This window comes from Opisthocomus hoazin, chromosome 4 (assembly GCF_030867145.1).
Source record: "Opisthocomus hoazin isolate bOpiHoa1 chromosome 4, bOpiHoa1.hap1, whole genome shotgun sequence".
Classification (NCBI taxonomy): domain Eukaryota; kingdom Metazoa; phylum Chordata; class Aves; order Opisthocomiformes; family Opisthocomidae; genus Opisthocomus; species Opisthocomus hoazin.
The window spans coordinates 10,029,927-10,057,298 of NC_134417.1; the positions used below are offsets into that span (position 1 = coordinate 10,029,927).

At 41.3% G+C, this 27,372-nt stretch overlaps 1 long non-coding RNA gene across 5 annotated transcripts in view; it reads right to left on the bottom strand.

The window, feature by feature from the left end:
• LOC142361100 (uncharacterized) overlaps positions 1-27,372 on the bottom strand; it is a 249,289-nt gene that overhangs the window by 22,093 nt on the left and 199,824 nt on the right. For 4 of the 5 annotated variants that reach the window (XR_012763624.1, XR_012763627.1, XR_012763626.1 and 1 more), the window contains one exon: positions 16,970-23,526. The exons of the other annotated variant lie outside the window; for it this stretch is intronic. This is a non-coding gene — a long non-coding RNA (uncharacterized LOC142361100). Of the gene's footprint in view, positions 1-16,969; positions 23,527-27,372 lie in introns of those variants that run through there. 5 annotated transcript variants of the gene reach the window in all.

Here is a 27,372-nt window from a genome sequence, read left to right on the forward strand (position 1 = left end):
CACTTTCTCTAGCCGTGCAAATGGGAGCGTTAGGCACCTGAAGACATCGCTAGTCTGTATGGCGCTGTGTCAGAACCAGCGTCCTGCTCAGCCCGATCCTGGAGCTCGTTGTCAGCCCAAGCTCCCTGAGCATCCCTCCTGCCCCAGCTTGCTTGTGCTCTGGCACTGGCCTGGCGGGAGGAGTGGGGGAGAAGTTAGCCCACGTCCACACTCCACTTCACAGGCAGCATTGCTGTCGTGTGCTGCAGCCATTTGGCTGCAGGAGCTCCTGTCTCCGCTCGAACTCGGCCACGTAAGGCAGCAGAGATGTTGCAGCTGTGAGCCCCCTCGCAGAGAGCATGGAGATGAAGCACCAAACTGCCATCCTCCCGAGAGGTGCGATGGCAGCACTCCAAATCAATGCTTTCAGCCAGAAGTATTTGGCTTGCAGGTGTCCAACTTTCTCATGAATAACTCTAATTTTGTACAGCAAGCAGACACTTTTTTGTGGAGCAAGTACTCTCACAAAATCCAATTTTCACATTAAGGAAAAGATGGAGATGGGAAATTTTTACCCTATAAGAAGTAGCAACATGTGTGATTTTTTTCCCCCCAAACAGTCTTTTCTGCATATCCATTCACCTGCCATGTTACAGAAAATGTCACTGGCTCCGAGCCCAAAACATTGCCCACTTTCCCAAGCTCTACCAATGGATTTATTACAGAATCACAGAATCACAGAATGTTAGGGGTTGGAAGGGACCTCTGTGGGTCATCCAGTCCAACCCTCCCACCGAAGCAGGGTCACCTACAGCAGGCTGCAGAGGACATTGTCCAGGTGGGTCTAGAATATCTCCAGAGAAGGAGACTCCACAACCTCCCTGGGCAGCCTGTGCCAGTGCTCTGTCACCCTCAAAGTGAAGAAGTTCTTCCTCATGTTCAGATGGAACTTCCTGTGCCTCAGTTTGTGCCCGTTGCCCCTTGTCCTGTCCCTGGGCACCACTGAAAAGAGTCTGGCCCCATCCTCCTGACACCCACCCTTCAGATATTTATAAGCATTTACAAGGTCTCCTCACAGCCTTCTCTTCTTCAGGCTAAACAAGTCCAGCTCCCTCAGCCTCTCCTCGTAGGAGAGATGTTCCAGTCCCCTCACCATCCTTGTAGCCCTCCTTAGGACTCTCTCCAGTAGCTCCTCATCTTTCTTGAACTGGGGAGCCCAGAACTGGACAGAATACTCCAGATGGGGCCTCACTAGGGCAGTGTAGAGGGGAAGAAGAACCTCCCTCGACCTGCTGGCCACACTCCTCCTAATGCACCCCAGGATGCCATTGGCCTTCTTGGCAGCCAGGGCACACTGCTGGCTCATGGTCAACTTGTCATCCACCAGCACACCCAGGTCCCTCTCCGCAGAGCTGCTCTCCAGCAGGTTCACCCCGAGCCTGTACTGGTGCATGAGGTTGTTCCTCCCCAGGTGCAGGACCCTGCATTTGCCCTTGTTGAACCTCATCAGGTTCCTCTGCGCCCAACTTTCCAGCCTGTCCAGGTCTCGCTGAATGGCAGCACAGCCTTCTGGTGTATCCATCTGGTGTATCCATCACTCCTCTCAGTTTTGTGTTATCAGCAAACTTGCTTCTAACTCTTCATCCAGGTCGTTGATGAAGAAGTTAAACAAGACTGGGCCCAGTACTGACCCCTGGGGGACACCACTAGTCACCGGCCTCCAACTAGACTCAGCGCCGCTGATGACAACCCTCTGAGTTCTGCCATTCAGCCAGTTCTCATTCCACCTCACTGACCACTCATCCAGCCCACACTTCCTGAGCTTCACTAGGAGGATGTTATGGGAGACCATGTCGAAAGCCTTGCTGAAGTCTAGGTAGACAACATCCATGGCTCTCCGCTCATCTACCCAGCCAGTCATGTCATCGTAGAAAGCTATCAGATTGGCCAAGCATGATTTCCCATTGATGAATCCGTGCTGACTACTCCTGATAACCTTCTTTTCCTCCACTTGCTTGTTGATGACCTCCAGGATAAGCTGTTCCATCACCTTTCCCAGGATGGAGGTGAGGCTGACCAGCCTGTAGTTCCCTGGGTCCTCCTTCTTGCCCTTTTTGACGATTGGAGTGACATTGGCCTTTCTCCAGTCCTCAGGCACCACTCCTGTCCTCCAGGACCTCTCAAAGATGATGGAGAGTGGCTCAGCAATGACATCCGCCAGCTCCCTCAGCACTCGTGGGTGCATTCCATCGGGGCCCATGGATTTGTGGGCGTCCAGATTGCTTAAGCGATCCCTCACACAGTCCTCCTCGACCAAGGGAAAGTCATCCTCTCTGTAGGTTTCTTCTCTTACCTCTGGATAAAGATGTTTCTATATGTGGACCTTGCTTTTTGTCATATACCGATCCCATTAGAGGTAGAACAACATATTACTGTATCGCATGTCACTGGATATTATCATCATGTTCCAGTGTCAGCCAGCAGAAAAAAAGGGTGCTTGCAAGGACCTGTGGGCACAAAGAAGCAGGTCACCAGGAAAGGCGAGTCAAATTTCGTAGTTACCTCAGAGGTATAAAATATTCTATTACCACTTCACATGTGCAGACATTCTAGAATTTATTTGCTTCCAGAATAGAAAGCAAACACATATTATCATAATAGCAAAAAAAAAATGATCCAACTATGCTTGGGATTTGTCCTGATTCAATCAGGAAAAGAAAGGCAGTCCCGGGTCAGCGATCACCCCCTCCCCACTGTCTATCACAACGGGTTACCATCCTTAATTCTACCCAACTGTGTCATGTTGTGACCAAATATTGGAGGCTTCATCCTTAACTTTGAAGTTTTTCTCTTTTGTGGAATTAAGCCAGAACCACAAAATTTTTGAAAATGCAGTGCTTGACTGAATTGAACGTAGTTTTTCTCTGTGAAAGTAAAACCAAACAGAAAGCTTTTGCCCTTCCAAAGGATGATTTTTAAATATTCTTTGACCCTTTTTCTTCTTATTTATAATGGCTCTGGTTATTTAATTAAAATTGTAGGAAACCTAATTCAAAAAATTCTTTTTAAAAGACAAATAAGGAAACTTTGATTTTTTTTTTTTCCAAATAACTCCTGCCGTTTTTTATAAAAGCTTTCCAGATTTGGCTTGACATTCTTACACATTTCAGGATTATCTGTTAATTAATTAATTAATTCAAGTAATACTTTTCTTTACTTTCATCCTGCTTCTTAGTATTTTGATGTGTCAGTATTGATTTTAAGTGTTCTCTTTAGGAATATTTGATATAAAATAGAGGTTTTGGAGATCAAAATCAAATATACATATATATACATACGTACGTATATGTGTGTGTATATATACTTATGTATACATATATGTACGTATGTATACATATGTATATGTAGCCCACCAAAATTAATCATAAAAATGTAATATGTGTTCAACTAGCCAAATACAATAAACACATCATTCATTACCCTAAAATTCTATTGACCTTAGTGATAACTTTTCCTGAATAAAGAATGTCAACTTGAACCACAGTAAAACTTACTGACTTTAACAAAATATTTTAGTAGACCTCTGTCTAAATTCGCGAGAACGTCACGGAGGGAGGTTTCAGTGGCTGGTATGAAGGGAGGAAGTTTTCATACCAATAAATATGGTGGCATCTGCCAGGTAAAATGTTGTAATAATCCTCTGGGTGCTATTTCCCCCTCACTAATGTGTTGGACAGTTTAGATTCACACCATATGCCTGTTCGTAGAATGAGCTGGAAACCAATGTAAATACAGAGAGAGAGAGAAAGAGTTCATTTCGCAGCCTTGTTTCCCTTGCATTCCCTCTATCCCCAGACTAAGGGTTGGTGGTATGTACAGGATAATGGAAGAGAAGGAAAAGGGCCCCAGGAACAGGCGGGAGCACAGAGTCAGTAGAACTGGGGGGAGGAAGAAAGAAGCAATGGCAGGGAAAGAGTTATGGAGAAATTATGGGAACTGGAGAGCAGGGTAATTTTTGGTAGAATAAATAGACAAGGGGGATTGTCCAGTGACGACAAGGAGATGGCGGTGTTCAAAAGTGACAGCAGTAAGTCAGAAAGGGGAATGGTTCTTGTGGAGATATTGTAAAGAAAATGGGAAAGATGAATTATCTCTATGTCTAGAGATATACAGTAATGACAACAGCACAGGAGAGAGATCTGGAGTGAAAAGAAAATAATCAGGCAAGCATGGGCATCAGAGAAGTTATTACTCCCTGTTTGAGAGCCAGAACCGGGACCTATGTGTCAGGCTGCTCCTATTGCTGTGCCACAGTGTGAGGCAGAGCAAAGGAAAAGTAGGGAAGTAAACAATTTGGCTTTTAAGTCTACATGTCAGACTTCAATCCAAGCTTCAATCCAGTTCCCCTTTAGCTCCTTCTAAGCTTTAAATGGACAAATAAGGCTGGCTTAGCTGGCCATGGGGTAGATAAGTTTGCAGCCTCATCAGAGAACAGCAGGTGTATTTAGGGAAGCTCTTGCAGCTGCTTTCTGATAGATTGGGGCTTTCATTCTCTCCCATATCCTCTTCATGTCCTCTTCCCAACTTCTGAATTTGCCTTGCTTTGCCCTCACATGGGGATTGTGCTCCTAATGCTGAGCCAGACTGACTACACCTCACCCTGCCTGCGGTGTTTCTCTGATGTGGGCTAACAGCAGTCCACAGCAATGATTTATTGTAAACTAGGTACAGATGAAGTTCTCTTTTCCTTTGGGAAATATTCATAGATAGAGATCGTTGTGTAGCACCTGTAGTTTCCAAGTATCCATATGCAGGACGAATTAGTCAAAAATTATTCCCTGACTCTGTGTTTACACTGTAGTCTTCTTGGCAGAAAAGATTGTTTACTTATTTGTAGCAGTATAGAAAGACCTTTACCCTATTGTTTGCAAGCTTTAGCCAGCAGACGAGAAATAAAAATGACTTCAAATTAATACTTGTACAAGCTCATTTATGACTGAATAAAATCACAGCTTTAGAAATGAATGTCAGAATTAGTTTGCACTGTACCTTCATTGTCACTGTTGTATTAAAATTTCTGGTGCTAGGCCTGTCCATTTAGACACACATACCGCTCTGTCAGCAGGTGAGTTACTGAGGTACGCGGACACGTACTGAGATTCAGATGGAACTCCAGAAAATTGGCTCCAAACAATTTCAATGGATTGGCTTCTTTAGATAAAGGGCAGTGATGAATGCTCTGTTATACCAGAGGCATAGATATTTTTGTGGAAAAAAAAACCAAAAAAACCACAAAAAAACAAACGGCTAGTCTGTTTTCTACATGGACAGACATATGAAGTCTCCTTACATAGTTTTTCAAGAAGAGCTGTCTCTGGGCTGGTCTGATATTCGTGAAAATGGTTCCATCTTTTTCCCCTCATGGCTTTTGTATTTGAGAACCTAGGACTAATACCAATATTATTTTCAGCCCTGAATGAAGAAGTATGTCCTCAATGCAGAGGAGAATGCTGCAGTAAATAGCACGAAAGTAAGGAAAATATTTGCAGGTCATCATGTTGGTTCTGTTTTTAAAGAAAGTATGAGCCAGAAACATTGCAGGCAGATTCTTTGCAATCCATCTCTGTTAAAATAAGGACACAATACTCACAGTTATTCAGTTAAAAATGCCAGAATTCAGACTAAATGTTACTCGTAACAAATGGTGACAGTGACAGCTATAATGAAAATCAGCAATGCTATAATATTTTTTTTCCTTTCAGAGAATTCATAATGTGTTTTTAACTAGAGGAAATCCTGTTTTCAAAAGTCATGGGACATTTCTGTGTATCCCATCCACTAGTGCCAGCTGGAGCTAAGCATTAAAGGTGGGCCTGTGTCCCAGGGCCTCAGACCCCCAAGCAGGGGATGGCTTCAGCTTCAGCACTGCAGGATTTCCTGGGGAAAAGGTATCCTCAAAATAAAAATTGTTTAGCAGACTTTAAATGAGAAGGTCTAAATAATTGTCCAAAATAGCACAAACACTGAAATTTGAGGAAAGTTCAGGCTCTGAGCTCAACTGCATAGCTTATATGCGATGTATTGTAAGAACTGTAATTTTTTCCTCAAAACTGAAGGAGGTCAGGAATTCAATATTTTTTCTTAATCCTTGCTTAGATAAAATTGATTTCCAAGAGCTTGGCTTCAGTTCTAAACTAGCAGAGAAACAGACAAAAAAAAGCGAGAAGGGAAGTATTTTCTAACAAAGTTGCATAAAGCTGCCTTGCCAAAACTGTGCAGTGACATAGCAAGGTACGTTAAAGTTAAGCAACTGAGTCAACTTCTTGGCTGCAAGATCTCCATCTGAAGGCAACTTACTCTTATTTTGATTTTTATGCTCCTGAAGCCAGCAGGACCGTTCCTAAGACAGCACATGGAGTAAGGGAAACGATATGAACCGTGCAGCCCTCTGCTCATGAAAGTTTCACAGAGCATGGAGGCTTGCCTGGCAACAGAAATACCAGCTGTAAAAGTGATTTACACTCAAGCAATCAATATTTCAGGAAATACTAAGAGATTTACATCATAATACATGAACTAATTTGGAACAGGTAAAATCAAATAAGGTTGCTCCACAACCACAAGTCTTCAATGCCCATATAAAAACCAAGGGGAAGCATTAGAACTTAGGCAGGCATAAGACTCTGAGATAGTGGTTCCCAAGCAAAGAAAATACGAAAGTCAAAACAGAGTCTATATATTTGCTATGATAAGAGTTTAGAGGATCAAGTCTGTATAACAACTGTCTGTGTTCCTTAGGTTTTATCCTCAGATGACATTTTTCCCTAGCCACAGAAAGAAAATGCCATGTTGACAGGTAACCCAACCTATTTCCAACCAGCATGCCAGGTCACCGACTGCTTGGGTGCAACATTTGACTGCAGTTGCTTTCACACTTTCATTTATTCTGCTACTCTCACCAGTGCCCTGTTTCCCCTGTGAAAACTCCTGCAGGCACATTAGCATGGAAACTGTCACACTGCTTGTCCACTTCTCACAGCTGAGCTCTAAGCTATTCAGCCAACACCCTGAGACTGACCCCAGCCAAGGTGATGGCTCTACACACTACCTTCTGCACTGAAAAACGTGGCGAGACGACCCTTACCACTGTCGCACTTACTACAGCAGACACCATAAAACTGCTAATTGTTACTGTGAAAATACATCCTTATTAAGACAGCAAATGTTGAGCCTTCTGCAAATATTTTCAAGTTATGCAAAATAACCTTCACTGAAGTATAATATTACTGCTATTATTATACTTAATAAATTAATAAATTTTACACATTTTCCCTAACAAGTGTTTAAAGGGAGACTAAGACCAGACTGCAGGGCTTGGCATTTCCCAGTAGTCACAAGTAACAGTGTCTTTTTTAGGCAATATTCTGCCCATATAATAGCAGTTTCACTGTAAGAATTTACAATCTGTTTCTGGTCGAAGTATTGCAAAATCATGATGTATTTAAGGGGTTTTGTCAGACACAATGTGTCAGACTTTATTTTAGTCTTATTTTCTTGATAGTTTTACTTGCAAATCAGAGAGGCATTTTCATAAAACCAAAGAGAAAGCCCCTCCCTTTTGCAATGAGCCACATGGAGAGAAGATAAGAAAGCTTATGAGCAACCTTTGCAAAAACATAGTATTTAGGGTCAGCATCAGAGAATCTGGCTTGTTAGACGTTTTTGCTATAGACAGGTTTCCCCAAGAGCCTGTGCAGAGAATTGGATTTCTAGAAAAGGGTACCCAAAGCAAAATAGCTAAGAAATGAGATGCCAATCAACATAGGATCATAGAATCATAGAATCACAGAATGCTTTAGGCTGGATGGAGCAGGACTTAGGCACCTCTGTATTTCTTTCCTCAGGGGCTTCTCAAATGTGAACTTTCTCATGGAATCACACATCTGATGTGGTGGGAGAGGATTTCAGAATAACCAGCAGATTCCTCTCAGTCAGAGCAAGAACTTCCTAACCAGCTGAATCCCCAAGCACCTAGTAACTGGCTGTCCTGGATGGAGAGACAGACTCTCTTCCTCCCGGGGCATTTCGGCCTGGTCTGAGTAGCAAAAGAGTCACTGAACCAGGTAAAGAACCTATTTGGTAGTGGCTCTGGCACTCCCTGGCATCTGGGAAACTGTGATTCAATAACTATTCTGGAGTGGAGCGGAGAATGTCTAGTGCACAGAAAAAGACAGAGTGGTAAAGTAGTGAGGAGCCAACTCCAAGCAGTCAGGAGCTTCAGCTTGAGTCAGGGCACCTAGAAGTTAGTGAGCTGATGGTCAGCTTTAAAGCCTAATCCAAAGGGGCCACAAGGAAACAACAGAAGGACAGAGTTATCTGTGTAGACACACTGCGAATCCTCAGCAATGTCATGCTGACATAAATCCTCTCTTGCAGGAGGTTTTCTGCTGCTTCCCAGTAGCACTGATTCCCAAGGTGACTTAAAGGAAAAGGTTCAAGGAGGCAAAGCAACCAAGGTGAGTCTAGAGGAAAAAGACTTCATCAGCCAGTGCAAATCTGTTCAGTCAGCTCCAGCCAACATGGCTACCAAGTTGTAAGATGAATGTGGGGAGAAATACGGTGAATAGTTTCTGGGTTATGTGTGAGTGGTACTATAATATCAGCATGATATTTCAACTAGCTTCTGATTAGCATAAATACAATGTTACCACAGAAAACTGTTGCTGTAAATCTTCACAATTTAGCATTGTAACGTTCTTCTTATTGCCTCTTATGAACAAGGTGATGCAGAGCAGGGGCTGCTGTTGGAATGAGATAACGCAAATGCTGTGTGTGCACACTGAAATTGAGCTTCCACTGTCACGTCCCTGTGGTACACAAGAAAGAAATAAACCACCAGGAAATAGTAACTGACTTCTCAGAGAAAGAAATGCAGCTTGAAGCCATGAAGTTTTGCTAGAACTGGATAAGCTCGACCTAAAGCTGTATGAAGCCCACAGCCTTAGTTTACCTACACTTCAGCAAATTTTGCCAGTAGGCTGGTTTGCTTTGCTTGATTTCCCGCCTATGAGTTTCAAATTTGTATGTGTTGGAAAATCAGAACTAGTGCTGAACCCAGGTAAATTTTGCCACGTCCTCTTTTCCCTTGCACATTATCTGCACACAGTTAATCTCCTACGGTCTCTGACAGTGTGAAGGAACAGTAGTATCGTATATGCTCAGAATCACCACACAAAATGTTTCAAGAGTAAACAAGGAAAAAGACCTAGTACTGACCATATGACCTAGTGCCGCAGCACTTCCAAGGTCATTTGCCTGTGCCTAGAGAGAAAATACAAGACATTTTTGGGATGAAGGACCTGCGTGGCTGGTGAAAGCTGCAGATCCATGCCTGCCAGCTACGAGCTTTGCTTTGTAAATACATTCCTCCCATCTACCAAACAACAGGCCATGGTTATTTTTTCAGCTTGAGTGGGACAGAATCACCTGTACACAGAGCTGTGCCAGGGTAACAGAAGGTGCGATACTGTGTGGTTAGTTAAATTGTTTTTTGCATGGAAACCCACGTAATCATTTAAACCAGAGTTATGTTGGATCACACGGGCTGAATCAGGTGAAACTACTATTAGTACCCACTCACTCCATTGCACTGTTTTAACAGAGCCCCTTCAGATTAACTCCTTGCTGCTCGTGTGTGTAGAGAACCTTTTCTGAGAAACTCCTGTTCCAGCCCTGCAGGCCAGAAATGTGTCTGGAGACTGTCACAAGCGAGACATCAGCGGCTGGTGCAACACGGTGTTCTGATGTGAGTGTTAGGTAGGTTCAACATGTCTCCAGGAATAGTTTAGCATTCCATGTGCAGCGATTAGCACAGCTATATCCTGAAGTGGAGGCTTCCGCTTTCCCAACATAGACTTTTGTTCTACCAGTTCCTCATGCCCCACACTCATAGCCCTGTATGACCAAGAAGGTTTTTGGAAGAACATTCTCTTTCCCAGCAGTTGCCTATGAACAAGTATTGCAGTTACCAGCCTGCGACAGCAGCTTCAGTAACTAATGACGTTTCAAATCATCATGTTACTTTTTGTCAAATGACGATATAATTCATTTGGCTTCTGCAAAAATTACTGTTCACTGAAAGATGTAACCACTGGAAAGAACTTTTTTTAAAGAATTTTTATATTTTCTAAGAATTAAAGAAAGTATATGACATTTTCCTGTATCTATAAACAACATGAAGTTGAATAAGGTATTGTGCCAATAACAATGTCAAAATCTTGTTGAAAAATGAACATGAAAGCTTAGCTTTATCCAACCCAATATTCCAGATTTTCTGTGGGAGCCAGCCTAGGCTTTAAGATGTGTAATTTGTGCAAGAGAGAATAATTATTATTCACCTCTTTTTCTGAAAATTAAATCCAAAAAATGTACACACGTAAACAAATCTTTCTATATCTTTGCTACAGGAACTGAATCCATTGATTATATTAACTGTGAATTGTTTTCCTGGCCACTCTCCCACAGCATGGAAAGCAATTCAAATCATGTTTCCTTGAACATTTAGCAGCTGGCAATTGCTGGCTGCAGACTACCTGCCAAGAAGACACTGTGCATACAAACAATATACAGTATTACACACCTACTTACACATACGGAACAGAATAGGTCATGTTTATCGCTGCATTAATAAGTGTATCAGCTTTCACAGCACTGGAACAAAGCATCTGCACTAGGCAATTGTTTCAGCAAGAAATTTGCCACTAATACTGACATTGCAGGATACGTTTCTTGAAGAATGGGCAGTAGCTTCCAGTATCTTTATCTGCTGTGAATGTAGCAATAAAAAGGATTGCTCTGATGAGTACTGAAAATGCAATTCAAATGTAGAGCAAGATTCTACCCTGCCCATTACATCAATTTAGGCAGACTAGATGTATTCTGTCTGTCTGATCACCCTAAGGATGTGGATCTCCTACTGATATTAGTCTGGTGTGTGGATGGAGTAATTACAATTGCATTTGTTCTGCAATGGTAGTTTCTTTGCTTATTGCTCCTTTTTACCCGACACTGAGAATGGAGCTTGCAAGATCACAACAAAGCAATACAGTAGCACCACAGTAGGCATTAAAAGGCCACATAAGAGTACAGGCAATTATCCTGTAGTGCAGGGAATAGGAAACTGAAGTAGCTATGAGTTGGAAGATGGCTAAGGAAGGAGAGTTCAACATGGGGAATTCAAAAACATACCTCTTGAGCTTAGCTACCTTTCTGAGTCAATACCAAGTCCCTCCTTTGATGGTGGCCCACAGTGATGGAGAAATCATTCTGACAGTGTTAACACCAGAGCTTTGCGGTGAAGGCAACCCAGCCCAGAGCCACATATTACCGAGTTATTTCTTAGTGTTCAGCAATGTTCTCACTTTACAGTACTCGGGACCCTGACTCAAGGCTAAATTGTGGTGGAAGATGTGGCCTGCTCCAGAAGAGGTGGTGGTGGAAGTCATTGCACATTGTAACTGGCTATCTTGGTTACTGCTCCCAGAGGTTCCAAAGTAAGTGTATTTAATTGCCAACTTTTACTTTGCCTTTAGAAGAAGTAGCTTGCCTATATGCACAGTTCTGTGGGTCCCTGCTCTGATGCAGGTGTGAGGGACTCTCCCCTGCCTGATTCACCTGCTGGCACAGTGGTAGTGACAGAATCCAGCCAGCTGCAGGGCTGTGACCCTTTGACACAGAAATATTACAAAGTGCTGGGTCTCCTTGGCACTTTCGCCATCACCTTGACGTACACTAGCTAGGGAACCACAATCTGGATATGGGTTTGTACTTAAAACTGCAACAAATTGCTGTCAATAATAATTAAAAAATGGGTTAGTTAAATACACAGTACAGATAGGAAATAAGATTAGAGGTGGCACTTAGACTAGGAGGCCTCTTTCAGGCTGTGGAAAAAAATAGAACACAATTATTTTTCCCACAGCCTGGAGAAGGCCTCATGTCCTAAATGCCATCTCTAATCTTGTTTTCTATTTCTAGTGTATATTACACTGCACTGCTAGTACCACTATAGTTAAAGTGGTGTCAGTGTTTCCATTAGAAATCTCTATTTTCAGAGGTTTGTAACTCAACAGTAAAAATTTTGCTCTGGGCTGAAACTTGGCAAACAAGTTATAGAACTGAAACATATTTAATTTCTTTCTTCTATAATTAAAAAAATATTTATATTTTAAAAACAAAATTTTGCAAGCCATTAGGCTATAAGAGAAATGCACAACATGTAGAGTTTGATATTATTCCAGAAATACTGTTAACAGCTTATCAGGATAATTCGGGGGGGGGGGGGACGACAGGATGGGACGAGTGTTTATATTCAATATACCAATATACTACAGTAGTATATAATTTTTTTAAGAATGAAGAGTTATACAATCAGGTCAAAACATTTGAATCTTAAAACTATGAGTAAACATTTATAGGACCGGGTCAACAATCTGCATTTTGCAAAGGCTTCTATGTACAATGTAACAACACTGCATCACAGACAAATAAATCAATAGTGTGCTTTTAGAAAACTTCATAAGTGTAGTTACACAGGCCAATAATCTGCAAGATTTTTTTCACATTAAATGGTCCTCTGTTTAGGTAAGAAAACCTTATTCCTGCAGAAATAATCACATCTGGTTCATCCATCTTTCCTTTTTCCATGTGTCGTGGTAACGAAAGAACTGTATATGTAGTTTGGCTAAGACAGAAAAGACATGATAGATGGCTACCGAAGTTTGAAAAGCACACTACAAGACTGTGGAAGAATTATTTAAAGTGAGACAAAGGGGTTCTGGCAAGGTTTGTAGTAATATCATAAAATTATGACTGCTGGAAAATAACAACCAGGAAATCATGCCAAATGACTAAGGAGGTGACAAATGCGGGAAAACCCCATGATTTGGAACATGAGAAATAATACTGAAGCAAACAGAAAACTATATTTGACAGGGAAGTACCAGTAGCAGTATGGATTTAACACTTACATGCACTTTGCACTTATTTTCTGTGCTGAAAGGCACCACCATTTCAGTAGACCAAGATTTTGATTTTGCACTTGGATCTTCACCAATGAATCCTTTTGGAAAGTTTTCTGGGGAGGAATATCTGACTCGGAAGGTACATATGAAGAGCAAGAGATTGCAGTAATTTTCTTCACCAAAGTCTAAATAAAAACCTTGAACGGTAATCACATTGGGAGTATTGCAAAGTTAGCTCAAGGGGCAATACAGAAGTGCTAATAATATCAGATAATAAATTTCTCTTTATACCAAACTAGATAAAGGCATCTTTGGTTTAAGGCATGTTTGTAACTGTCTGTATATTCTGTTGACCTCTAGCAGTAATAATTGTACTACAATTTCATAACAAGGAAGACAACTATCATTACTCTTTTTCATAGCCTAGCTTGAATTTTGTTGTAAATACCAGTATTAGCCCTGCTTTGGGTATTCCCCCTAATCTATTTATTACGGATGACAATTTTCTAATAATGTGACTGTAGCTTCAGTTCATACCTTTAGTTTTATAACGGCAATTTAAACATTACAGAGCATGCTTTTATAATCCCTAGAACAAAGTCCACTGAAGTCACTAACATTCTTGACTTGAAACCTGGTCCAAATCATGCTGAGGTGAATGGCTCTCTTGCAGTTAATTAATTGGGAATGATTTTTTTACTCCCCCTAAAACTCCAGTAAAATCTCCATTAATGTTTATGGGAATTGAAGCATGCATTCCCTTTATTTAAATACCTAAGTCAGCTTTTATATCTTATAATTTAAGATAAAGATTCCTGTTATATGTATGTGTCATTTCTAATAAATATTATTCAGCCTAAAGAGTCCAGTGACTTGGCACTGACAGGAAGAGTCTAAACATTACTTCTGTTGTCCACCTCCTTACTGCCCAACGGGTCCCATTAATTTCAGTGAACCTCCTGAAGTAAGGTACAACATGGGCAACAATATCAGAATCTGAACCTTGACTGTCATTTTTTTAAATAAGGAGATTATTCTTCTACCCATCTATTAATACTTATTTAATGTCAGCTGCATTCCTGACTCTTACAGGAAGTTTTATATCTTTTTCATAATTGACCTGGCTTGTAAAGTTATAAGTGGATAGCTATAGAAAGACCACAGAAGCTATTTTGGAACATGTGACTGGAAGCTTATTTCTTTGAGAAAAGAGAAATGGGAGACTCTAATCCTAATATAGTACAGAGTGAAAAAAAATCTGGGAAATTTCACTGTTTTGATATGTTAAAACATAAGAAAGTATGCACACTGTGGCCTAAATTCCAATCACTTTTCTCATGCAAGAAATGTCATTGTGTTTAAAGGGACCAAATTTTTTGATCCTGTCATCTTTTTTAATATCTCATTCATAGTTGCAATCTCAGCACTACGCCGCTCTCAGTTTAATCACTGCAGCTTTCAGCAGGAACCTCTCAGTCTTTCAACGTTTAAGGATTTAGTTTTCTAAATTTAAGATTGTTGCTTTGCCAAAAGAGAGAAGAGAAATCTGGGCTCAGAAAGAAGATGGATCCCTTCAAACACACAGAAAACACTTGGTGAATGAAAAAACACACCACCACATTTTGTTAAGGAATTTACAGCAAGTGCCCTGCCCCTTTGTGGATAACACCACAAAGTACTGTGCTTTAGTAGTGGTCAAAGAGTGAGAGAGATGTCACATGATATCTATATTAATCTTTCCACAGGTTAAATGTGATCCATTGCCTCAGCAGGACCATGAGAAAACTGTTTGTTATCTCAAAATCACACGTCTTCAATGCTAACTTGAAACCTATTTTCTTTGTTCATGGATAAAAACATTGTAATAATGTACCAGATGCCGAGAAGATCATTTGTTATTTTAAGCCTGGTAACAGGGCTGAAAACCATGTTGCATATCCTTTTAGGTAACAAATAGCACACTTTGGACATAGACGTGACCCATCTGAAGCGTCAGGAGAAGAGGATATGCCTTTGGAAGCAGGTAGCACCTCCTCCCTTTGGATGCAGCCCATGGAGAGGTTTGCGCCATCCCCATGACCGGCCTCTCAGCCTCTCACTATAGCAACAGTTGCCACAGGGTGAAGTGACAATACACAACACCAACTTAAACACCAGCTTCAGCTACACAGTGACATTGGGGTGGGCAATGTACACAGCAAGCTGCAACATTTCTTCCCAACCAAATCTAGAAGTCTGCTGCAAAAATGCAGCACTTAATTCCTCAAGTCTGACTCATGAAAATGACCGCTCCCTACACATAGCTCTCCGCTGACTTGACTGTAATTATTCATAAGAATGATAGCAGTTGGCGTAACAGGGTCATGCCTAGGCCAACATTTCCGCAGCACACCACACGAGACAGCAAACAACGCTGCCTCAGTTCTGCAGGAAGGTTCTCCTTACTTTTGGGTGGGCTGAAGGGCTGACATATTTGTGTATGTGGATGTTTATAGATGTATAACATGTACAACTTTCATTTTGTTTCCCTGTTTTAACTTCTTTGGAAATACAAAGCAAAACAAGACTTTTGGAGTGACTGAAACGTGTAGGTGAGAGATCTGTCACTTCTCAATTGAAGGATGGCAAGCGCGAAATTCTTGCTAAAAGCATTTATTTTCCTGTAATGGTTCAGCAAAATGAGTTGCGCAACAAAATCTCAAAAGCAAAGGCATATATTCTCATCCAGGCAAGACTGATTTACTGAAGGGACACTTGCCTCAGTGCAAATTAAAATCAGCACACTGTGAAGACGAGAAATCACTTATTTCAGTAGAAATCAGGGTTAACTTGCCTGATCTCTATAATACCTTGAAAAGATCTGTTCTCCTGTAATTCACAGAGCCCTTCAGAGAACTTGAATTGCTAAGTTAAAACTCAAGGAGCTGTGTAATAACCTTCCGCCACTGCACTGTTCACCATTGTATATCACAAATACACAAGAAAAGGACGTTTGGGGTTTTGATGTGGGTTTTTGGGGGGGAGGTGGAGAGGCTGGTGTGTGTCTGAGAGAGTCACAGTGTAGCTGCCTGTACCATGTCTCTGCCACACAAGGAAAGCAAAGCAATTACATATGCACAGACACCACCTCTGCTTTGCAAACCATACAGACGTGCTCATCCGTGAGTTCCTGCAGGGAAGCCACAAACACTGGGAACACTTTAGGACAGGAGATCAGTTCTGTGGGAACCCCAGCATCTTTCTCCGGTTGTGGTGCTTTGCTTTACATACTTACGAAGAGCGCACTGGGATGAGGACTACTTTTAAGGTACTACTTACTCTCACTTTGGACCAAGGACCTCTGTAAAATTTATAAAGAAAGAATACAACCAGCTGCAGGCACAATAGAAAAATAGTGGATTTCATTAACTAGAAATGTTAGGAACAACCCCATGCATCAGTACAGGCTTGGGGTGGACCTGCTGGAGAGCAGCTCTGTGGAGAGGGACCTGGGTGTCCTGGTGGACGACAGGTTGACCATGAGCCAGCAGTGTGGCCTGCAGGATGAGGGAGGTTCTCCTCCCCCTCTACACTGCCCTAGTGAGGCCCCATCTGGAGCACTGCATCCAGTTCTGGGCTCCCCACTTCAAGAAAGATGAGGAGCTACTGGAGAGGGTCCAGCGGAGGGCTACGAGGATGGTGAGGGGACTGGAGCATCTCCCCTACGAGGAGAGGTTGAGGGAACTGGGCTTGTTCAGCCTGAAGAAGAGAAGGCTGCGAGGGGACCTTGTAAATGCCTACAAATATCTGAAGGGTGGGTGTCAGGAGGATGGGGCCCAGCTCTTTTCAGTGGTGCCCAGTGACAGGACAAGGGGCAATGGGCACAAACTGAGGCACAGGAAGTTCCGTCTGAACATGAGGAAGAACTTCTTCCCTCTGAGGGTGACGGAGCACTGGAACAGGCTGCCCAGGGAGGTTGTGGAGTCTCCTTCTCTGGAGATATTCAAGACCCGCCTGGACGGGGTCCTGTGCGGCCTGCTGTAGGTGACCCTGCTTCGGCAGGGGGGTTGGACTAGATGACCCACAGAGGTCCCTTCCAACCCCTACTATTCTGTGATTCTGTGATTCTGTGAAGCACAGGAAGTTCCATCTGAACATGAGGAAGAACTTCTTTACTCTGAGGGTGACGGAGCACTGGAACAGGCTGCCCAGGGAGGTTGTGGAGTCTCCTTCTCTGGAGATATTCAAGACCTGCCTGGACAAGGTCCTATGCAGCCTGCTGTAGGTGACCCTGCTTCGGCAGGGGGGTTGGACTGGATGACCCACAGAGGTCCCTTCCAACCCCGAACATTCTGTGATTCTGTGATTCTGTGAAAACAGACTAATATCCAAATTAAGCTTTATAGGGGAAAAAATAATAAAGCAGACAAGATAAATACCATCAGAAGAAAGAAGGAACTGTAATTTTTGGTACGTCTTTTCACATGGGAATTTGGGCACAGGTGGAAGGAGTTTGTTATTTGTTGTTACAGTTTTAGCCCTTTAGCTATTTCATAAACAAACTCCTATAAGATTACAGTGCCAGCCTCAGTCGTATCTCTATGGAGAAAAGTACACCTTTGTTTAAGAATTTCATGAGGACTCTGTGCTATTTAGGTCTCCTTAAAACATGTTCATTAAGTAAGATAAATCCATTCTTCTGAATTAAAAAAGTAGTGAAGTGTGCAGGAGTCTCAGCTTTCACTACAACTTATTTCAACCTTGGGATGCAGTGCCTGAGGTTGATTCTCCAGTGGGTCACTGGACTTCAGAAAAGGAAATGAGCACATTACAGAGAACGGGTAAAAGTCAGGGCCAAGGCAACAACTTCAGGTAATACTATATGGGAGGGGGGGAGGGAAGGAAATCCTTGGTGGTTAGCATGTTCCCTACACTTTTCTTTTACCATAACACTTTACTGGCATCAACGACAGCCAAGTGAAGTCACCATTACAGAAAACCAAGACAACAAAAAACCCAAACTCCCAACAACGGATTGGGCCTTTTAAAGATCTTTTAGCCTCTCCTTGACACTTCAGATATAAGTGTCAAATATTGTCCAGACGTTTTATTTTGTTGGTTTTTTGAGACGCTCTTTGCTTTTCAAGACTGGGCACTTTTCCAAAAGCTACACTCTGGCTTGTGGCCTGAATAATTTTGTGAATTGCTGTGGCCCATTTTATTCATAGGGGTCAGAGCAGATGATTATAGTCATCTCTTCTGGTCTTGAAAACTAAACAAACCTATGCTAGCCAAGAAATCATGATGTTTCAAGTGGTAGAATTCTTTTTAATGAAACATCTCAGCAGTCTGTAATTTTCCTAACGTGTCAACGACAGTCAAAACCTAATGGAAGTTCCTTCTGTCTCTTCTTAAAGAATACCCCCTCTAATAATGTATTTTGTATCAAGGCAGACTTATTTTCCCTCAGGACAGAGAGTTTCCAACTGGAGTGTCATATTGCTTTTCTTTCTTTTGTATAATTTCATTATTTTAGAGGATTTTTTTTTGTTGAACTGGGTAGGATTTTGCCATGTTTTCATTTCCATCTTCAAGATGTAAGCAATCACACTTAGAAATTCAAAACATAGAATCATAGAATCCTTAAGGTTGGAAAAGACTGCTAAGACCATCAAGTCCAGCTGTCAACCCAACACCACCATGCCTACTAAACCATGTCCCGAAGTGCCGTATCTATGTGTTTTTTGAACACCTCCAGGGATGGTGACTCCACCACATCCCTGGGCAGCCTGTTCCAATGTCTGACCGCTCTTCCAGTAGAGAAATTTTTCCTAATATCCAATCTAAACCTCCCCTGGTACAACTTGAGGCCATTTCCTCTCATCCTATCACCTGCTACTTGGGAGAAGAGACCAACACCCACCTCACTACAATCTCCTTGCAGGTAGTTGTAGAGAGCAATAAGGTCCCCCCTCAGCCCCCTCTTCTCCAGACTAAACAGCCCCAGTTCCCTCAGCCGCTACTCACAAGACTTGTTCTCCAGACCCCTCCCCAGCTTCGTTGCCCTTCTCTGGACACACTCCAGCAACTCAATGTCCTTCTTGTAGTGACAGGCCCAAAACTGAACACAGTATTCGAAGTGCGGCCTCACCAGTGCCGAGTACAGGGGCACCGTCACCTCCCTACTCCTGCTGGCCACACTATTCCTGATACAAGCCAGGATGCTGTTGGCCTTCTTGGTCACCTGGGCACACTGCTGGCTCATGTTCAGCCAGCTGTCGACCACCATCCCCAGGTCTTTTTCCACCAAGCAGCTCTCCAGCCACTCCTCCCCAAGCCTGTTCCATTGAATGGGGTTCTTGCGACCAAAGTGCAGAACCTGGCACTTGGCCATGTTGAACCTCATACAGTTGGCCTCAGCCCATCAATCCAGCCTGTCCAGATCCCATATTGATCTAAATCAATCAATTCTATTTGTTGTGGTTTTTTATGATTCAAGTATCCATTTTCTCCAAATCATTTTTCAACTTACCACATAAAAAATAGCACCTCTTCCCATAAATATTTCCTTGCTTCTATCAGTAAACCTTTCCATTTATAACATGACTAAAATTTCTGAAGTTGATAATTTTAAACCACTAAAAATGGAGAATTTAAAAAATTAATTCTGTATTGCCTGGTCACATCCAAATCTTCTGAAGGATTTAATACTGGAATGGCATAATAGCATAGAATGAGCTATATTCTTCATGTTATTTCACACCAAATAATTAACATTCTGGATTCTAAAATATCAAATTAAAAAAGAAAAAATTCATATTTTTCATCTCCTTAAAACATATAATGATGAAAAAAAAGTATATGCAGTAAAAAAAGATATGAAAAGATTTAATTCTGCTCAATCTAACTCCTCAGGCTGTGAATAATTTTGAAGCTAAAGGGATTAATTAAAAAGCAATTCCTTCATGACACACATTCAGAATGCATTTCCTCTTTCTTCAGGTGAAATGAGGTCGTTTTCGTTGTCTACAATATTGGTAGAGCTAAAAGATTGTAAATATAGACTAAAAACAAGGCTACTTCCACAACAAATGGACAATGAAGCACACACATAAGTATATCTATATAAATGCCACATACAAGTAAAAAGATGAGATTGTACAGAGAAACTGAGAAAACGTATAAATCCGTCTGCTCTGTAACGGCTGAAATACAGCTGATGAAATTCCTGCATTTCTTTTCCAGGGAAAAATAACAACATTTTGAAATTTCCTTTCATTCTAAATCAGAATTGGACCACAAATTTCAAAATGCCCTTCAGCATAGAAACTTTAAAAAAATCCGTGTCAGGTAATATCAAAATTATTTTTGAAATTAACACAGTATAATTAATATAAGAGAATAAAGTGAAAGCATTAGCATTTTGATCTACTGATGTGAAAATTCTAGATCCTTTTTTGTATTTGTCGAATCAGTACATTAAAGTTAAACTTTTCTAGGTTGGTGTAAAAGTATTTAATATACATGGATATAGCAATCATGTATTTGCACATAGTCTTTCTACTAGAAAATTTTAAAATGGATTTACTTCAAAGACGATGTGTACAGATCACACATTAGATCTCATAAAATAATCCTCTTTTACTGGGACAATGATGTGACTAAAACTACAGTCCAAAATATTATGAGTAAAGGAGAACCTGGGGACCCAGGTTTGGCAGGATAAATGTATCCTCTGCCATCCAAAAACATCGGGAACTTGGGAGAAAGTGGAGGTACCTGTTCTTGTATTTTCTCTCAGGAGCAACTGGAAAGGACTCAAAAAGGAGTGGGGAAGAGATAAACTTTGATCATAAAACACCACTCAGCTGCTCACTAGGGCAAGGGAGCTCATCTGTCTGAGCAGCTGAGCTAGCGGTAATGAGTCTTAATTTGCTGTTAATGTACAGCTGCAGTGGGAGAAACAGAAGAGTCATGTCTGGGCTGTTTGTGCCACAGTAGCAATGCTGTTCCCATCACTGCCAGCATATTTCCTGGACTAGTAATACAGGTTACACATTGTGATTTAAAGTACAAGCTTAATAAAGTAAATTTTTGTTCTGCTACAGCAGTATATTGCTGTAAATTAGTAAGTCACCAGTGGGCAATCAGAGCTGATCTTCCTATAGCCTTTTGTAACTTATTTTATAACATCATTTATGCAGAAGCTAGATTTCTATTCTTCTTTTGTCTGTCTAGGAACTACTAGAAATAAATTCACAATGAAGGAAATATTGTCACAATTTCTGCTAGCTTCTCCTCCTGGGCAATACAGAAGATGTTTTTGGTTTGTTCTGGGCTATGTAAGACTCTGGGTCTCAGAGGTCTGTCAGCTGGTATAGTTGCTTGCTACAGGTTTCTCGAATACTGCAGAGATGTCTCATTTTTAGAGCATAGTTTAAAAATGCACTCTATCTGGTAAGGCAGGTTTGGTCAGTTAAGGACTAGGTGATCATTTGTTGGTTAATCAACGGATATGTATCACTGCATCCAAGAATGGGAAAGAAGGAAAAGTTTCTCACTCCCACAACCATTAGTACACATCCCAAATCTCTCCTGACACCACTGAGGCACAAAACCAGAGCATTGTTAGAATATAGAGGGAGCTATAGCAGATCACACCAAATGTCCACTGAGCCCAGGATTTGTCTCTAGCAGGGTTTCTAAGGAGCTGAGCAGTAAAAAGCAGAAAAAGAGGCATGTATGACAGTCTCCACAGGTTCTCCCACACAACAACTATTTTCAGATGCAGGGATTTTCAGAGTGGATGCAGTTTCTGCAATTTAATAATTCTTAATGAATTTCTCATCCATAGAGTTGTGCAACCTCTTCTTGAACCCATATGAACTTCCAGCAACCCCCATGTCCTTTGGAAAAAGTTACACATCTACTGCATGTTGCGTGAAGAAACCAAACTTCCTTTGGTTTCTTGTGAACTTGGCTCCTGCGAGATTTGTTTGACGGTCCTTGGCTTTTGCATTAGCAGATACAGCAAAGACCCAATTCTTGTCCACTTTGTCCATTCGGTTCATCCCTTTGTAGGTCTATCGCAGCCCTTCCAAAGTGAACGGTCCCAGCATATGCAGCCCGTTGCTGCTGCGGAAGTCATTCCATCCTTCTTGCACTTCTGTGCATTTCCCAGCTGTACTACGTCCCATTTGAGATGCAAGGATTAGAACTGCGTACACTGTTCAACACATGGGTGAACACTGATTCACAGAGTTGTTCTCTAGTCTTTTTACTCCCTTAACATCTGGTTAATTTTTTGGCTGCTACTCAGCACTGAGACAATGTGTTCATGGAACTAAGTATTATAATCCCAAGATTGTAATCCTGAATCGTAACGGTCAGCTCAGAGCCTATAATTTTGTATGTGAATTTAGGATTGCTTTTTCCCACATGCATCAGTTTAGATTCATGCATACTAAACTTAATTAGCCCACACAGTCTCCTGAGGTACTTCTGTGTTTCCTCATAGGTGGTCTTCGTGTTTACTACCCTGAATAACTAACTTCCTCTCACTTTCAAACTTTTTCACCTCTCTGTTTATCTACTTGTCCCAGCAGTTTATCATGTATTTACCAGGACAGGCCCCAGAACAGATTCTGCAGAACTCCATTAATGAGATCCATTGTGTATTTTCTTCATTTCCCTTAAAAGTCTTTAGCACAGGACTTCATCAAAAGCCTTTCAGAAATACAAGTATAGCAACTAGATCACCCTTATTCACTTCATTATTGACATCTTAAGAGATCTCCAATAGATTTATAAAGCATGGTTTATGTCCCATCAAAGTCAGCAATGGCATAAAGTTTTCATTCAAAATTTCCTTAAAGATCTCGTCAACAGAATCAGACAACAGTTAATGGATCACAACAAGCCTAAATGTAAGTGGAAGCATCTCTGCTTATTTAACAGACTCTGCTGGTTTCAATCAAGACAAGACTGGGCCATTGAAGTACCAGCTGCTTATGGTTTTCTGCTGAATCTGATTGCTTGCTAGGAATTTGTAGGCATGGCCATAGGGACCCTGAGAGCTACAGCTCACTGTGCGAGAGTAACGATCATTAAAAATGGAAGCTAGGGTGCTGAAAAGGACCTAAAGAGGGTTAGAAGCTCATTAGCAACCCCTAATTCCTGAAGTTTCCCTAGAAATCTCAGCCAGATTAGTTGTAATCTAGATACTATTTAGATGCTAAGAGAATTTAGATATTAAATTGGGATCACACTGATGTGGAGGGCTGGGGCAGTGCTGGATTTCCTACATCCATCATGTCCTTGTTTGAGTGAGATGTCACATCCTACTGCTCATGACAAGCACACCAGCAAGGGCAAAAATGACAGAACAAACAATATTTCTGTTATTCAAGGAATGTTTGCCAGTGTCATCTCTGTAGGTTCTGTGAACATCCAGCCATGACAGGGAAGAAGAAAAAGCAATCTATAGTCTTCATAGCTGAAAGAGCTTTCAGTCACAGTTGAGCATTTCTGTATATCCCCTTCTCTCCTGTGAAGTAAATGCCAAAGAAAAGAATTAGCTTTTTCTAGCCACCCCCCCATCATGCAATGATCTATATGTTAATTTATAATAACATGGAAGAAAATGGATGCAAAAGTTTAAGTAAAAGAGAAACAGGAGAACAGATCTTGCAGAGCAGGAGTTTAGTGAACAGGAATGCGATATCTATAATTCACTATTCTGAAAACATGAACATTACATGAAAAAAACACTTCTAGGAATAAGTCAGAGGCCGTGCTGGTATCAATCATGTTCCCTCGCTGTGGAATACAGGCACAATGCAAAGAGCACTGCGCGGAGCAGTAAACAGGTGGCTTCCACTCCACTGCAAATTTTACTAAGTATTTGTACATTTGTGCCATGCTCTATTTTTACCAGTGTAAATACCTTTTATAGACTCTGGGTTTGTCTCTCTTTGCCATTCTGTTTTACAGGGCAGGGAGGGAAATGAATTATGGATTATGAAAAGGAATAACTAAATAGAAGTATCAAAGCAAATGTGGCTAAGTACTCAGATTTTCTAAAATTTTATTATTAACAGCAAATATCTCCCTTTTAAGAGTAGCCCTAATTGGCTATTAACAAGAGTAGCTAACAATTTCAGGGCAATTAATAATATTTTAAAATAATTAGATGGCTAATATATTACATTACAGCATACAGTAAGCAGAAGTCTTGCTAATTGTATATATATTATTCTCCCTGCTTTGCTTAATGAAGGTGTCTGGCTTTTAGATTAATTCATTCTTTGTCTATTTTTGGGGTTTTTTAATCAGTGTAACTAATCCTCCCACACACTATTGTAGCATTAAAGCAGAAAGATGTGGATGAAGCAGTGAAAAAAATACACGAAAAAGAACATTAAAATGAAGATTTAGTTCCAAGTTTCAGAAGCAGTTGCACAAAGTAAAGAACTAAGATGTGGAAAATTAGAAGGAAAACGCAGAAGCCTGAGTCAACATTTATATAACACCTTCTGCCTAATGCTGAAAACTTAAATCTCTGCACAGAGGCAATCACACCCAGATAATTTTGATTTTCAGAAAAAAAGCAATAATTCTGACAAAACTATTACCATTCCATAGCTTAAATTATTGTTTTCCTGTTTTCTCCAAAAACAGAGAGAGGAGAAGGCCTCAGATAAAAGGAGATTTGTTCCAAATTGGGAGCTAATCTTTCAGGAAAGAATAGGAACAAATAAATTGTTTACAGTCAAAATCTTCTCATTTGTATTAGCCTATAACTGCATTTTACTCTCAAATATTTGAGCACGTCTGTGTGCTCAGCAACTGTCTGCTGCTGTGATTGCACAAGTGAATTACCTTCACCGAAAGCAAGAATATTCAAGTTTTCCTACATTGTGTACCAGACACACACTGTATCTTGCATTTTTACCCCTAGGCTCAAGAAACAATTCCAAACTCCCTGGGAAAATGATCCCTGTTTTGGAGAGAGGGAAGTGAAGGAAACACCTCCCTTGGCATTCCCCAACGAGACAAAGGGCCATCCCATGTCCCGGGCTCAGCTCTGCACAGTCGCACACCTGATGCACGGACACACTGAGCACACAGTCCCGCACGCAGAGCTTGGGGCCTCTGTCCCAACTTTGAGAAAACCCTCCTCCAACGTCTCAGTGAATCCTGAGGAGTGCTGACTGGCTAAAATGTTCTAACAGCATGAGGAAACATGAGGTCAACCTGTCCACTTTACCCTACTGCATCTCCTAGTGCTCTGCTAGCTGTACGTAATCCTCTTTAGGATTCAGTAGGAGCTGTTAATCTTCACAAAACACAACTGCTGAGTAGATAGGAGAAAATCACAAAAGGGACTGTTACATTGTGGTGAACGTGTCTCAAATATCAGACCAAGGCCATATTGTAGCTGTGAGCTTGCTGTTAACTTCTGTACAAATGCTATGACAATAAAAGTTGTCTATACTATGAAATATATAACAAAGCCTTTACACCAACAATTCTGTATTAGATTTGTGCATGAGAGCCAAAAAAGCACAGTAAATGACCATGCCTGTTAAATGAGTATATTTTTTTGTAAATATTCAGAAGACATGCATGCTCATCCCAAAACCAGCATGGCCCATAATTAAGCATCCAGCAGTAAGTATGGACTCCCAGACAAGTAGCTGTGCAAACGGTAATAGCTCACACACTCACAGCTTACCACTTGTACACACTTACTCTTCTTTTCCTTAGATCGTGCCAACCAGACACTCAGAACATCTTCTTGTGCTACGTTTGCACCGTGTTTACGAGTAAGCGGTCTTTTTCCCAGACTAAGACTTCTCAAAATACTGTTCTATCACTTGTTTTTCATATTTTAACCATGATAACGGATGTTGACTCTTGGGAACCACAACTCAGGCAGGGCCATATGAGGCAGGTTAATAATAAATGAACACATAAGTGCATCTTGACTCTCTGAACAATATTTTATTTCTGTAGTTACTAGTGCACACGCAGATGCAATATATTGAGGTTCTCCCACCTTTGTGGAAGGTCTTTCCACTCAGGATTTGAGTTGCTCAAAGTATTTTTTCATGTGTTGCTATGTAGCAGATGACCAATTCCTTTTCTAATCAGAAATCCAAGGGATAGTAAATAATACTGTAAAAGACACTCAAAAGTCAAATTTACTAGTAAATTTCCTCCCAAATTCTGTAGTAGTTTCTCTTGGGTACTAAATTGTATAAGACTTTTTTCTTCTTATTTCTGTTTAAGTCACTGGGGAACGCAAGACTGACAAGAGACATATAACACACGCATCCACTTATCAAAAAATAAATATATTACCAGTTTGTTGGAATATGTTGCAGTACGTACCCTGCAGCAGAGATAAAGACTAACCCTGGCCTACAGATCACAGGATAGTTCAACAAAACTGTTGCTTTGTACCTTATCTGTCTTTGGTACCCACACATGGTCCCTCAGCTTCAAGCCAGCTTCCTAATCTGTCAACCATTACAGAAAAAGAGAGCAGCACAGGCTTGAGGCAAGAGCTCAGTGGTCATTAGAGTGAGCAGCAGCTCCCTCCAGTCAAAACCCCACTGCTTTAATATTCAGCCTAATTATGGTCCCTTGAGGACTGATGTGACAATAGGAAAGGGGATAAAAGAGCTTAGATACATATTTATAGATATATACACACACTTGTGTATAGGATATAAGTCTATCTCTATATCCTACTCACAAAATGGGCAGAATCCAGTGAAGACGACAAAACATTGAAAAAATGTCCTTTCTGGTGTCTCCCATCGCTTGGCAAATGCTCATTACTGAGCTGCCAGCAGAGAACAGAGACCTTGTCCCCACACTAACCCCAAGGGCTGACATGGGGCAGTGATGCTACCAGCTTCCCTTTAAGTAAAACCTGAGAGAAGCATTTTATGCTTCCATCCCCTGAGAAAAAGGCACCAGGGCAGGAACACAGACTTTTTTGCAGGCACAGAAGCCTCTTTCTGAAACTCGCAGAGGAAACACCAGGGTCGGAGTTGTCAAGTACCTGATTTCAGGGTTCATTCTGTTACTGCATCTAAATTTCTCTGGTGTGTGTTTGGCATGACATGTTATCCTAGACTGATCATATGTTCACAGATTGTAGAGAGTGTGTGAAAGCCTTTTTTGCTGTAGTTATTGGGCAAAGTCACGTCTGTTACCTGGTACTCATGCAGAGAAATCTGTAATCTGGGAACAGATGGTCTGACTGAGTGACTGAGAGAAAGAGAGAGAGAGACACTGTCTGGAAGACTGCAGAGTTTTTCACTCAGAGGAGATGAAAGAGGAATGAACAAACCCACCATAGCATGACAAAAACACGAAA